The sequence below is a fragment of the Hydra viridissima genome, unplaced genomic scaffold (assembly GCF_058129835.1).
Source record: "Hydra viridissima isolate aposymbiotic clone 2 unplaced genomic scaffold, HvirCarnegie_v1 scaffold_6, whole genome shotgun sequence".
Lineage (NCBI taxonomy): Eukaryota > Metazoa > Cnidaria > Hydrozoa > Anthoathecata > Hydridae > Hydra > Hydra viridissima.
The window spans coordinates 8,174,280-8,187,500 of NW_028324305.1; the positions used below are offsets into that span (position 1 = coordinate 8,174,280).

The window sequence follows — 13,221 nt, forward strand, 5'->3', positions numbered from 1 at the left end:
TGTTAGCCATTTTATCGTGTCGAACACGCATTAGAAATACGCATTAGATGCGTATAAAGACAGGTATACAATACGACGCCTACTGAGTATCAAACTCGCATTTGAAACTCTTGTAAACACGTATAAAACACGACAATTAGAGAATATTCAATACGATATTTTCCTGGTATTACATGCGCATTTAAAACTTTCCAGAATACGCGTTATTTACGAATATGTTAGCCATTTTATCGTGTCGAACGCGCATTAAAAATAGACATCAGATGTGTATTAAGACAGGTATACAATACGACGCCTACTGAGCATCAAACTCTTGTAAACACGTATAAAACACGATAAACAGAGAATGTTCAATACAATTTTATTAACTAATATGAATTCATAACATAATGATAATGACTAGCAGTAAACAACCCGTAATATGGATTATGAGTTATTAAATCATTAATAACAATAAAAACACATTAATAACTTGATATATTATCTGAAAAACTAAATACAAATTTATCTATAAATATTTTAACTTTGATTCCCTAACAGCAACGTCATTGCTTATAGTTAACGACATAAAGACCGCATTAACATCAGTTGAGTTCTTTTTAAAATCTGTCACAACACAGGTACCAGAAAAGGGAAGTCAAGCAAAGCCTGCAAATACCTAAAAAAAGAAATGAAAAAAAAAATTACAATTTTTAATTACAAAAGTAATATTTGCATTTTATTGTTAGTAGAAATAGGATAATAATAATAATAATAATAATAATAATAATAATAATAATAATAATAATAATAATAATAATAATAATAATAATAATAATAATAATAATAATAACAATAATAATAATAGTAATAGTAATAATAATAATAATAATAATAATAATAATAATAATAATAATAATAATAATAATAATAATAATAATAATAATAATAATAATAATAATAATAATAATAATAGTAATAATAATAATAATAATAATAATAATAATAGTAATAATAATAATAATAATAATAATAATAATAATAATAATAATAATAATAATAATAATAATAATAATAATAATAATAATAATAGTAATAATAATAATAATAATAATAGTAATAATAATAATAATAATAATAATAATAATAATAATAATAATAATAATAATAATAATAATAATAATAACAATAATAATAATACTAACAATAATAATAATAATAATAACAAGATTATAAAAAGGCTAGACAACACAATGTAGTAACACTGGCAAATAGCACCACAACTTAATAAGATATTTTATTAACTTAAATACTTGGACTAAAAAGATTTTATTTATTACAATATTTGAACAATCAAGGGACAATTATAGTTAAACAATTTGAGCAACTATATCATAAAATAGCAAGCAACTCGTAAAATATTTCTTATAAATGTGTGGTATTAAGAAATACCTAAGAGCTCAGTAATTACATAAGTTTTATTAAATCTCCCTCTCATCTAAGAGAGAGAGGGAGAGAAAGAAAGTGTTTCCAAAGCAGCATGTTAACAAAAGTAAAAAAACACGGAATAAATAGTAGTAACTGGTTTTATTATGTTACCAGTAAACAAAATTATTTTTACCTTGATTAAAAGCTAATTTCCAGCATTTCTTAATTAAGCTCCAGCTTCTCTGTAACTGTTGACTAATGATTAATAGAGTAAATATCACATCATACTAAATTTACAAAATTAAAACCATGTTTCAACAGTAAGCTAACTAATCAAGAGATTACAAAGGGAAGACAAACTAAAAAAAAAAAATAAATGAAAAAAAGAACATGATTATAATAGAAATTGTAAAAAAATTTAAATTATTTAAATTTAAAAGTGTTAATTGTTACTATAAATAGTTAAACTCATACTTTGCTTTGTTCTAAAGTGTCTAAAGTAAAATCAAAAAACAGACATTAACACTGTTTGACACTGAATTCTGTCAAGTAAATTTTCTGCTCACCAAGCAGCATTTTTTACATTTTAACAACGATTAATTTCATCCAGCCTAGATCTATTTTTTTCATTTGACAACGTTTTTCAAGTTGCCTATTAGCATTTACATTAATAACTTTGTTGAGCCTAATACTATCTATTTCAATTTCACTATTATCATTAAACATATTACCAGTAATCTTACTATTGTTACAACTGAATGAAAGAACATAAAAGAATCTTACAAATTGTGATCTTTTCTAATCAAAGACTTTATTTAAACTTAAGATTTATTGAAGTCCATATCTTTTTATATGTTTATACACATTAGTCATTTATCAAAAATATTAAACAATATTTATTTACATCAACTATTTTTAATTTAACAAAGAATCTAGACTGCAATGCACAATGGAAAAATATCATTTTTTTTTTTTCAACTACTTTCTAAAGGAATTTTTTTATTTTTTCTATTCTGTTATTTTTTCTAAGAAAGAATATTTATATAGATACAGAGAAATATAAAATATACTGAAATATAGGCAGATTTATGTTTATAAACTTTCATGTCAACAGATTACAGTCAGTTTTCCATAATAAATACATAAAGTATATACCTAATATGAAGTAAATCCAATATAAAATAAAAAGAAATCGTAAACTTACTCAAATCAGTATCAGTTACACTGTGTGAAGTAACTAAAAAGCACTTCAGTTCTTTTCAATTGCTCTAAAAAATAACTTTCAGCTCTTTCCAATTGCACTAAAAAATAAAACAAAACTTGCTTAGCTGAGTTGCCTAGTTTATAAGAATCTGAAAACAGATGAGTAAAAAACCAAGAACAAACAAACATTTATTTATTAGAACTACTATATTTAAGCAAATTAAATTAAACAAAGAATAACGCCAATTCTCCTTAAAGGCTAAAAAAAAAATTCTCAGCTCAAATTTGCTTGCAGACCTTGCTTGTAAAACTATGTGAATAAGAAACACATTTAGAAAAGCCTAAAAACTACTTAAAAATGACATATGCAACATTGAAGTTTGAGCGTTGACTGGACTAATTATTAACAGATGTTTTTAAAAAATTCATATAAATTTACATATATTTGCTCTTTTATATCGTATAAACCCATCATATGATAAATCTGAAACGAAAAAATGTAATGGATAAGTGGATAAGTAAATACAAAGAAAAACATCATATATGAATCATAAATCAATATATCTGATAGAGATAAGATGTCATGATAAGAGAGTAGTAGTTGTTAAATATTGTTATTTCATGTTGGTTTTTAGAAAACAATTTATGTTGGTACGCCATGGTTCTAAAAATTCAAACTGAGATATAAACAAAATGTATATATGGCAAAATGATTTTTCTTGAGTGCCTTTTAGTAAACGATTAAAAGCAGTGAGTTTTAATAATAAAACCACTTATAATTTTTAACAATTGACACCAACATAAAGGTAAGCCAAATGTAACAACATTAGTAACATAAATAACAACTTTACACAAAATCTTGCTCAACACGTTTGCCAAGTCACACACTTTGAAAACATGTAAACAACATAATATAAACATATATACTAACTATAAAACACAATATATTTATTTAACTTTATATAACATATATAAACACCTCATATAATATTTATATACACAATAGATACATTTTATACTATTTTAAAAACACATTTATAAAACAATTATATAACACATATTACCACATACATATATTTATCAAAAACTTTTTAACTTAATATGAACATAATATAAACATATATGCAAACTATCAACATATATAACTTGAACTGCGCGAACAAAAAATTTAAAAACAACATGAAAAAATCTAAAAAGATTCATATATATATTCATATATAAAGACATATTTTGTAATAAAATATCAAATTATAATCATATTTAATTTAAATCAAACACTTATCGAATAAAGAACAAAAAAAAGATATAAGAACTGCAATCCTTATAACAAAATTTAATGTTTAGCAACAATAAAATGTCAGTGTTGGCTCAAAATTTTAATTTATTTTCTAAATTTTCTAAAACAGAACAAAAAATTCTGTATATAATCTATATCTGATAAAAATAAGTAAATATTGCACTGATAATCAGTAAAAACTGTACTGGAGATATGTGATACTACTTTAGCAGAATGATATCTCTTCATAAAACTTTTAATAACGCTGATTATGATATAGAAATTGAAATCATTTACTTAGCTACTTTAGTATATGTATAACTAGAGAGATAATAAATAATACAAAATATCAACTAGTTTTGTAGCTACCTAGAGTAAAATGGTTTCATGTACAGGGAACTACTCCAACTATTATATTGCTGTAAACTTCCAGTTTATTAATATTATTGAATTTTCTATTTGGGCTTGCTCCATCAGACATTATAGCTCTTACTTTAAGTCCAATGGATTCCAATATACTATATATATATATATATATATATATATATATATATATATATATATATATATATATATATATATATATATATATATATATATATATATATATATATATATATATATATATATATATATACATGTTTAACAACAGAAATATATACAGTTAAGGATAAATAACTTATACATAAAGTAATATAAATGCAATAAAGAAAAAAAATAATTTGTCACAGTTTTAAAGAACTTAGCAAAGCCAATTTATGGCAAAACCCAAGTATAACTAAGTATTTAATATTAACAAAATATGATTTACCAGCTTTACATAAACCAAATTTTATTTGAAAAAAACAAATGGGTTATTATGTGCTTTTTATGACAAATGAAATAATATATGAAATATGAAAAACAAATCTTTCGGGCACGATATCGTACCCGATTATGATCAAATATAATATAATACGCATTTTTGATAAATAAGTAGTATTGAACTCGAATTCGAAACTTAAAACTAAATGCGTATTTTTCTGGCATCAACGGCGGTATGTTATACGTGATCAATACTCCGAGTATTTACAATACTAGATATGCCGACTGGGATACTACTTATTTATCAAAAATACGTATTACATTATATTTGATCAAAATCGAGTACGATATCGTACCCGATTTTGATCAAATATAAACATATAATGGTTAAACGAAAATCTTTGCTTTAAGGCGCATGCTTAAACTAAAATTGCAAAAGCAAAATTTAGATTAAAAAGGTTTTTCTTGAGAAATTTAGTAAAAACTTGTCTTGAATGAAAAGGAATCGTCAGGAATACATGAAAAATTATATGAAGAGATATCGTTCTGCTAAAGCAGTATCACATATCTCCAGTACAGTTTTTACTGATTATCAGTGCAATATTTACTTATTTTCATCAGATATAGATTATATATAGAATTTTTTGTTCTGTTAGAAAATTTAGAAAAATAAATTAAAATTTCGAGCCAACACTGACATCTTATTGTAGCTAAACGTTAAATTTTGTTATAAGGATTGCAGTTCTTCTATCTGTTTTTTGTTCTTTATTCGATAAGTATTTGATTTAAATTAAATATGATTATAATTTGATATTTTATTACAAAATATGTCTTTATATATGAATATATATATGAATCTTTTTAGATTTTTTCATGTTATTTTTAAATTTTTTGTTCGTGCAGTTCAAGTTATATATGTTGATAGTTTGCATATATGTTTACATTATGTTCAAAGTTAAAAAGTTTTTGATAAATATATGTATGTGGTAATATGTGTTATATAATTGTTTTATAAATGTGTTTTTAAAATAGTATAAAATGTATCTATTGTGTATATAAATATTATATGAGGTGTTTATATATGTTATATAAAGTTAAATAAATATATTGTGTTTTATAGTTAGTATATATGTTTATATTATGTTGTTTACATGTTTTCAAATTGTGTGACTTATCAAACATGTTGAGCAAGATTTTGCGTAAAGTTGTTATTTATGTTACTAATGTTGTTACATTTGGCTTACCTTTATGTTGGTGTCAATTGTTAAAAATTATAAGTGGTTTTATTATTAAAACTCACTGCTTTTAATCATTTACTAAAAGGCACTCAAGAAAAATCTTTTTGTCGTATATACATTTTGTTTATATCTCAATTTGAATTTTTAGAAGCATGACGGACCAACATAAATTGTTTTCTAAAAGCTAACATGAAATAAATATTCACTTATCCATTACATTTTTTCATTTCAGATTTATCATATGATGGATTTATACGATATAAAAGAGCAAATATATGTAAATTTTTATGAATTTTTTAAAAACATCTGCTAATAATTAGTCCAGTCAGCGTTCAAACTTCAATGTTGCATATGTCATTTTTAAGTAGTTTCTAGGCTTTTCTAAATGTGTTTCTTATTCACATGGTTTTACTAGCAAGGTCTGCAAGCAAATTTGAGCTGAATATTTTTTTTTTTTAGCCTTTAAGGAGAATTGGCGTTATTCTTTATTTAATTTAATTTGCTTAAATATAGTAGTTCTATTAAATAAATGTTTGTTTGTTCTTGGTTTCTTACTTATCTGTTTTCAGATTCTTATAAACTAGGCAACTCAGCTAAGCAAGTTTTGTTTAATTTTTTAGTTGGAAAATTAATTTAATTGGAAAGAGCTGAAAGTTATTTTTTAGAGCAATTGAAAAGAACTGAAGTGTTTTTTAGTTACTTCACACAAGTTAACTGATACTGATTTGAGTAAGTTTACGATTTTGTTTTATTTTATATTGGATTTACTTCATATTAGGTATATACTTTATGTATTTATTATGGAAAACTGACTGTAATCTGTTGGCATGAAAGTTTATAAACATAAATCTGCCTATATTTCAGTATATTTTATATTTCTCTGTATCTATATAAATATTCTTTCTTAGAAAAAATAACAGAATAGAAAAAATAAAAAAGTTCCTTTAGAAAGTAGTTGAAAAAAAAAAGATGATATTTTTCCATTGTGCATTGCAGTCTAGATTCTCTGTTGAATTAAAAATAATTGATGTAAATAAATATTGTTTAATATTTTTGATAAATGACTAATGTGTATAAACATATAAAAAGATATGGACTTCAATAAATCTTAATTTTAAATAAAGTCTTTTATTAGAAAAGATCACAATTTGTAAGATTCCTTTACGTTCATTTATTCAGTTGTAACGATAGTAAGATTATTGGTAATATGTTTAATGATAATAGTGAAATTGAAATAGATAGTATTAGGCTCAACGAAGTTATTAATGTAAATGCTAATAGGCAACTTCAAAAAAGTTGTCAAATGAAAAAAATAGATCTAGGCAGGATGAAATTAATCATTGTTGAAATGTAAGAATTGCTGCTTGGTGAGCAGAAAACTTACTTGACAGAATTCAGTGTCAAGCAGTCTGTTAATGTCTGTTATTTTGATTTTACTTTAGACACTTTAGAACAAAGCAAAATATGAGTTTAACTATTTATAGTAACAATTAACACTTTTAAATTTAAATAATTTAAATTTTTTTACAATTTCTATCATAATGATGTTCTTTTTTTCATTTTTTTTTTTTTTACTAGTTTGTCTTCCCTTTGTCATCTCTTGATTAATTAGCTTACTGTTGAAACATGGTTTTAATTTTGTAAATTTAGTATGATGTGATATTTACTCTATTAATCATTAGTCAACAGTTAAAGAGAAGCTGGAGCTTAATTAAGAAATGCTGGAAATTAGCTTTTAATCAAGGTAAAAATATTTTTGTTTACTAATAACATAATAAAACCAGTTACTACTATTTATTCTGTGTTTTTTTACTTTTGTTAGCATGCTGCTTTGGAAACACTTTCTTTCTCTCCCTCTCTCTCTAAGATGAGAGGGAGATTTAATAAAACTTATGTAATTACTGAGCTCATACATATTTCTTAATACCACAAATGATAATGACCATTTATAAGAAATATTTTACGAGTTGCTTGCTATTTTATGATATAGTTGCTCAAATTGTTTTACTATAATTGTCCCTTGATTGTTTAAATATTGTAATAAATAAAGTCTTTTTAGTCCAAGTATTTAAGTTAATAAAATATCTTATTAAGTTGTGGTGTTATTTGCTAGTGTTACTACATTGTGTTGTCTAGCCTTTTTATAATCCTGTTATTATTATTATTGTTATTATTATTATTATTGTTATTATTATTATTATTATTATTATTATTATTATTATTATTATTATTATTATTATTATTATTATTATTATTATTATTATTATTGTTATTATTATTATTATTGTTACTATTATTATTATTATTATTATTGTTATTATTATTATTATTATTATTATTATTATTATTATTATTATTATTATTATTATTATTATTATTATTATTATTATTATTACTATTATTATTATTATTATTATTATTATTATTATTATTATTATTATTATTATTATTATTATTATTATTATTATTATCCTAATTCTACTAGCAATAAGATGCAAATAGTACTTTTGTAATTAAAAATTGTAGTTTTTTTTTTCATTTCTTTTTTTAGCTATTTGCAGGCTTTACTTGACTTCCCTTTTCTGGTACCAGTGTTGTGACAGATTTTAAAAAGAACTCAACTGATCCCAGTCGGCAAATTTAGCTGTAAATGCGCATTAGAAACTCGTTTAATTACGTATCGTTGTGGAATGTATGTTAGCCATTTTATCGTGTCAAACACGCATTAGAAATACGCATTAGATGCGTATTAAGACAGGTATATAATACGACGCCTACTGAGTATCAAACTCGCATTTGAAACTCTTGTAAACACGTGTAAAACACGATAACCAGAGAATATTCAATACGATATTTTCCTGGTTTTACATGCGCATTTAAAACTTTTCAGAATACGCGTTATTTACGAATATATGTTAGCCATTTTATCGTGTCGAACGCGCATTAAAAATAGACATCAGATGTGTATTAAGACAGGTATACAATACAACGCCTACTAAGTATCAAACTCTTGTAAACACGTATAAAACACGATTAACAGCCCAGTCGGCATATCTAGTATTGTAAATACTCGGAGTATTGAGCGCGTATAACATACCGCCGTTGATACCAGAAAAATACGCATTTAGTTTTAAGTTTCGAATTCGAGTTCAATACTACTTATTTATCAAAAATACGTATTATATTTGATCGAAATCGGGTACGATTTCGGACCCGAAAAATTTAGTAAAAAGCTTGTCTTGAATGAAAAGGAATCGTCATGAATACATGAAAAGTTATATGAAGAGATATCGTTCTGCTGAAGCAGTATCACATATCCCCAGTACAGATTTTACTGAGTATCAGTACAATATTTACTTATTTTTATCAGATATAGATTACATAGAGAGTTTTTTGTTCTGTTTTAGAAAATTTAGAAATATAAATTAAAATTTGAGCCAACACTGACATTCTATTGTTGCTCAACGTTAAATTTTATTATAAGGATTGCAGTTCTTTTATCTGTTTTTTGTTCTTTATTCGACAAGTATTTGATTTAAATTAAATATGATTATAATTTGATATTTAATTACGAGATATATGTCTTTATATATGAATACATATATGAATCTTTTTCGATTTTTTCATGTTTCTTTTAAATTTTTTGTTCGCCCAATTTAATTTATATATGTTGATAGTTTGCATATATGTTTATATTATGTTCAAAGTTAAAAAGTTTTTGATAAATATATGTATGTGGTAATATGTGTTATATAATAGGTACGTGGACTGATTTTTTAAAACTGAGCATATACTAAAATGTTATATATCATTAGAAAGCCCTTCAATACAGTATCTTAAAGGTGAAAAAATTATTAAAAACGAACAATTTAAAAAAAAGTTATGACGTTTTTAGTAGCAAATTTTCGATATATTGAGTTATTGAAGAAATTGGTTCCAAAAAAAATTTTTTTTTCACTGAAATTGTTATAACTTTGTCAAATCTTATCAAAATGCCTAAACCTTGGTATCAAAAGATAGATGTAAGAGTAGGCTACAAGTTCACATAACTCTATAGATAGAAGGGGTGTATAGAGGGCCAGAGGGGGAACCGGAACACCATCGTAACCTTAAAAAATACAAGTTTTTCACACGAAAGAGTGTTTTTCTGATAAAATATGTTATCTTTATACACAAAAAGTTAATCTAATTTGCTTCCATTCCATTTCCAAATATTAGTGGTCTTTTTTAGATTAAAGGGTGGACGTCTTTGTTATGTTTTAACACCCTCGTAGTGAAATGTTGCATTCTTATTAAGAATGCAACATTTCACTACGTTTGCACACGTTTCACTACGAATGCAACATTTCACTATGTTTAAGAATTTCTTAAACATATTTTAACCTAAAAAACACTGATTATATTTTGTGTTAAAAAGTTTAAATTATATTTTCTTACTTTACATCATATACAAGTGGTGTATAAATTGACATTAGGGGCGGGGCATGTGCCATACTTAACGCCCCAACCCCCCCCCCCCGCCCAGTCTTATCCAACCTAAAAAAAAAATTTTAAATATATATGAATAAAGGTTTTAAATAGAGTTTATGGAAAAAGAGAAATAAGTAAATAGATTAGTACTTAATAGCATTATGTAAAATTTAATTTAAAACAATTGTAAAAGTGATAGGCTGAATAAATAATATGAACAACCTATTAATCAATGATAGCTTAAAAAATGTTAATGAGATTGGTCATTTCATTCTACTGCACTTTGAGGGATAACACAATACTAATGCATTAAATAGTCTATATAAATAAAAACATAAATTCGATAATCATTCAGAAACTTTTCTAAATCATAAATTTACCAGCAGAAGGTTGTGCACATGTAACTAAAGATAAAAAAAGTTTTTATAAAAATTTGCAATTGATAGGAAAGGTGTGTACATGTATGCAAATAATAGTTTTTAAACTTACTAGTTGTAGTGGATTAGTACTTAAAAGCAATATGTAAAATTTAACATAAAAAAATTAATTGTGAAAGTGATAGGCTGAATAAATAATATGAACAACATATTAATCAATGATAGCTTAAAAAATGTTAATGAGATTGGTCATTTCATTCTACTGCACTTTGAGGGATAACACAATACTAATGCATTACATAGTGTATATAAATAGAAACATAAATTAGATAATCATTCAGAAACATTTCTAAATCATAAATTTACCAGCAGAAGGTTGTGCACATGTAACTAAAGATAAAAAAAGTTTTTATAAAAATTTGCAATTAATATGAAAGGAGTGTACATGTTTGCAAATAATAGTTTTTAAACTTACTGGTCGTAGTAGCCAATGAAGATGTAACTAAAGGTTATCAAAGTTGTAGTTTAAAAAAAAATACTCTAATTGCCAAGATAAACATATTGAAAGATAAAAATTTGTACACATACCACTTATAGCAGATGTAGAAGGAACTAAGTTTAAAAATTATTTAATAAAAAATTTATATTGCAATCGTCAAAAATATATACACATATTAAAAAGTAATAGTTATTAAACTTACCATTTGTTGAAGACGAGGATGTAACTAAAATTCAAATTTGTAATAAAAAATAAATACTGCAAAATAATGACTTTGAAATTGGTATTCTTTGAAATCTATTCACAGATTAAAAACTAATTCAATAATCATTAACATATACAAACTGATACAAACTTACCAGCAGTAGGCCGTGTAGATTCGACTAAAAATGTTAAAAAAATTTTACACAATATAATTTGAAATTGTCAACATCAAGTTACAAATGTAACAATCGTTAAAGCTGTTCTGCTCAAGGTGCAACAACTATACTAAAAAAATGAAAATAAACAATGAAAATATAACTATTCAAATATAAAGATATTATTTTATAAGCAACAAGCTAAAATTAGGAATGGTTATAAACTTATGTAAACAATAAACACAGATAAAGATAAGTATACAATAAGTAAAGAACATTAACTTAAGTTTTTTAAGTGTTTCTATATATAGGAAGATATTATAAATGTTTTAATAATATTTACTTAATTTTAACTAGTTTCTCTTTGTGATTATGAAAATGTTTTTTTAATTAATAAACCCAATATTTATGTGACTTATACTTACGAAATCTTAAAAAATCTACAAAAAGCTGGGTAGGATCTAAACAAGAAATAAATGTTAGACATGCTTGTATAATGATTTAAACACTAATCCACAGATAAAGAAGTATATAATTCAAATATGATAAAAGACAATAACAATGATTATCATTGAATGATATGTTTTATAATAAACCACATATGAATAAGTATATTACATACTTCATTAGATTAATCTTAACAAAAAACTTCTTAGTGTTTTTAAAATATTAAATGTTAGTGTTTTAAAATATTAAAGCTGTTCCTATTGAATGCCAACAGTTTTAATCTGAAACATTAATCTTTTTTTATATGTTATATAAATAACAATTAAGGTTTTACATTTATCATTATTTTTGGATATGAGAAAAAAAAATTGAACTTACTACCTGTTAGTGTAGCCACAAGATTTTTGTTGGCATTGTCCATATTAAATTAAATCTAATAATATAAATCAAAATAATTAAAAATAAGATTTTCATTTGAATCCCCCCCCCTTATCCAGATTTCGGCCCCCACCCGGATTTCGCTTAAAAAAAAAATAACAGAAAAACCGAAATTAGGTACCTAAAGTCCAACACTAATTAGAGTAAATGCTAATTCTTATTTTTCGTTGAAATTTGGCATGTTCATAGAAAATGCATAAAGCAAACTATTTTAATAATAAAAAAAGCGGACTTTACATTTCTTTGACTACAAGTCCAAGTGACAACATCAACCAAATTTTCATGCAAAATTCTCAGCAAAATACTCCATAAAAAAGTATGGCAGCGAAACACAATAATGATATAAAAAACAAGCCTAACCTTTCTTTTTTTCAAAAGTTGTCAAGGTTTATATATGTTTCTAAAAAGAACCACCTCAAAAAACCGTTTGCCTAGAGCTACCTGAAAAAAGTGGTATACTTGGTAAAACACAAATTAAACTAATTGCTTATCCTCATTATTCGTTGAAATTTGGCATGTGCGTAGAAAATATATGAAAGAAACTGTTTTAATAATAAAAAAAAGCGGACTTTACATTTTTTCGACCCCAAATTCAAGAGAGAACATCAGCCTAATATTTAGGAGCAAAATATCACATAAAAAAGTTTAGTAACCATAATAAAAGTTTTAAAAAAGTAAAGATTAGTCTTTCTTCTTTCCAAAA

At 24.2% G+C, this 13,221-nt stretch overlaps 3 long non-coding RNA genes across 14 annotated transcripts; 1 reads left to right on the plus strand and 2 right to left on the minus strand.

Annotated features, from left to right (window-relative positions):
* Positions 1-464: 464 nt before the first annotated feature.
* On the minus strand, positions 465-4,988 carry LOC149886870 (uncharacterized). Of its 7 annotated transcripts, none has more exons than XR_016453692.1 (5): positions 4,698-4,988; positions 3,050-3,094; positions 2,612-2,708; positions 1,601-1,662; positions 465-658 (listed from the first exon to the last, which is right to left on the minus strand). It is a non-coding gene; the product is annotated as an uncharacterized LOC149886870 (long non-coding RNA). The 7 variants fall into 7 exon arrangements; XR_016453690.1 differs by lacking the exon at positions 4,698-4,988 and adding an exon at positions 4,256-4,439; XR_016453695.1 differs by lacking the exon at positions 3,050-3,094.
* A 40-nt stretch (positions 4,989-5,028) lies between these two features.
* Positions 5,029-9,809, plus strand: LOC149886871 (uncharacterized). 3 transcript variants are annotated; one of them, XR_016453698.1, is made up of 3 exons: positions 5,029-6,657; positions 7,507-7,672; positions 8,480-9,809. It is a non-coding gene; the product is annotated as an uncharacterized LOC149886871 (long non-coding RNA). The 3 variants fall into 3 exon arrangements; XR_016453696.1 differs by having other exon boundaries at positions 5,039-6,657; positions 7,579-7,672; positions 8,480-8,583; XR_016453697.1 differs by having other exon boundaries at positions 5,040-6,657; positions 7,611-7,672; positions 8,480-8,582.
* A 639-nt stretch (positions 9,810-10,448) lies between these two features.
* Positions 10,449-12,727, minus strand: LOC149886872 (uncharacterized). 4 transcript variants are annotated; one of them, XR_016453678.1, is made up of 8 exons: positions 12,462-12,727; positions 12,059-12,094; positions 11,634-11,657; positions 11,477-11,500; positions 11,364-11,387; positions 11,251-11,277; positions 11,142-11,165; positions 10,449-10,802 (listed from the first exon to the last, which is right to left on the minus strand). It is a non-coding gene; the product is annotated as an uncharacterized LOC149886872 (long non-coding RNA). The 4 variants fall into 4 exon arrangements; XR_016453679.1 differs by lacking the exon at positions 11,364-11,387 and having other exon boundaries at positions 12,059-12,727; XR_016453680.1 differs by having other exon boundaries at positions 10,449-11,165; positions 11,364-11,500; positions 11,634-11,763; positions 12,462-12,515.
* Positions 12,728-13,221: the final 494 nt, after the last annotated feature.